The sequence below is a fragment of the Schistocerca piceifrons genome, chromosome 2, assembly GCF_021461385.2.
Source record: "Schistocerca piceifrons isolate TAMUIC-IGC-003096 chromosome 2, iqSchPice1.1, whole genome shotgun sequence".
NCBI lineage: Eukaryota > Metazoa > Arthropoda > Insecta > Orthoptera > Acrididae > Schistocerca > Schistocerca piceifrons.
This window is the reverse complement of record NC_060139.1, coordinates 599,859,044-599,860,752: the sequence shown is the minus strand read 5'-3', so window position 1 is coordinate 599,860,752 and position 1,709 is coordinate 599,859,044.

Genomic DNA, 1,709 nt, shown 5'->3' with positions numbered 1-1,709 from the left:
CGACGTCACGTCGATTACCTAGTCTTCCACCGGCTTTACACAATTATGTGCCTAATGCGTCTTTCTCTATCGCGCCCTTTACTAGAAGAAGCTATCTTTTATTCATTTTTTTGAAGCATCAGTAATCGGACTTATTTGAAGCGGAAAGCCACGAAGTCCCTCCTGCACTAATCTCTTCATCTCAGAGCAGCACTTGCACACATGGGGCTGGAGAAGGCACTGATGGCAAAGGGCATGGGCCACATTTCAGTGGCGCCAGTTGAGTCTATTAGTAGATCGGGTTTCACTAGGCATGGCCTGCACCTCAATAGAAGTAGGAATGGGAGGTTGGAAAAGCTTATAGGTGGCAGTGTAGTGAGTGGTGATGGGATCACTCACGGAAAAATTCCTGTAGTAGTTGGTGTTAGAGCAACTTTTATAGACCGAAGTCAGCTGATAGGTATACCTGCTTAAAGGAAGTCACTCTAACTAAGGGACTATCTTTAGATGATGCCATGTTTCCAAGCAGAGAAGTAATTAGCATATTTCATCAAAATATAAATGGTATTAGAGATAAAGTTAGTGAACTGCTTATAGAAGTTGACTCTGAAATTACTGGTACATCGGAGAACCACTTAAATAATTTGACAATTCAGAGCGTTTCCTTACCCCATGGTCTGGGGGTAGCGTCTTTGATTCATAATCAAAACGTCTTCGGTCCGGGGTTCGATCCCCGCCACTGCTTAAATTTTGATAAATAATCAGCATTGGCGGCCGAAGACTTCCGGCATAAGAAGTCAGCCTCATTCTGCCAACGGCCTTGTCAAAGAGGGCGGAGGAGCGGATAGAGGTTCAGGGCACTCTCTTGTCCTAGGGGTGGGAAATTGCCCCTAAAGGCGGAAGAATCAGCAATGATCAACGACATGAGGATGCAGAAGGCAATGGAAACCACTGCATTAAAGGCACGTAACGTGTATCCACAGGACATGTGGCCTGTAATTGAAGAAGTGTCATGATGATCTCTCCATTGGCAAAAGATTCCAGAATAGTCCCCCATTCGCATCTCCGGGAGGGGACTGCCAAGGGGGAGGTTACCATGAGAAAAAGATTGAATAATCAACGAAAGGATAACGTTCTACGAGTCGGGGCGTGGAATGTCAGAAGCTTGAACGTGGTAGGGAAACTAGAAAATCTGAAAAGGGAAATGCAAAGGCTCAGTCTAGATATAGTAGGGGTCAGTGAAGTGAAGTGGAAGGAAGACAAGGATTTCTGGTCAGATGAGTATCGGGTAATATCAACAGCAGCAGAAAATGGTATAACAGGAGTAGGATTCGTTATGAATAGGAAGGTAAGTCAGAGGGTGTGTTACTGTGAACAGTTCAGTGACCGGGTTGTTCTAATCAGAATCGACAGCAGACCAACACCGACAACGATAGTTCAGGTATACATGCCGACGTTGTAAGCTGAAGATGAACAGATAGAGAAAGTGTATGAGGATATTAAAAGGGTAATGCAGTATGTAAAGGGGGACGAAAATCTAATACTCATGGGCGACTGGAATGCAGTTGTAGGGGAAGGAGTAGAAGAAAAGGTTACAGGAGAATATGGGCTTGGGACGAGGAATGAAAGAGGAGAAAGACTAATTGAGTTCTGTAACACGTTTCAGCTGGTAATAGCGAATACCCTGTTCAAGAATCACCAGAGGAGGAGGTATACTTGGAAAAGGCCGG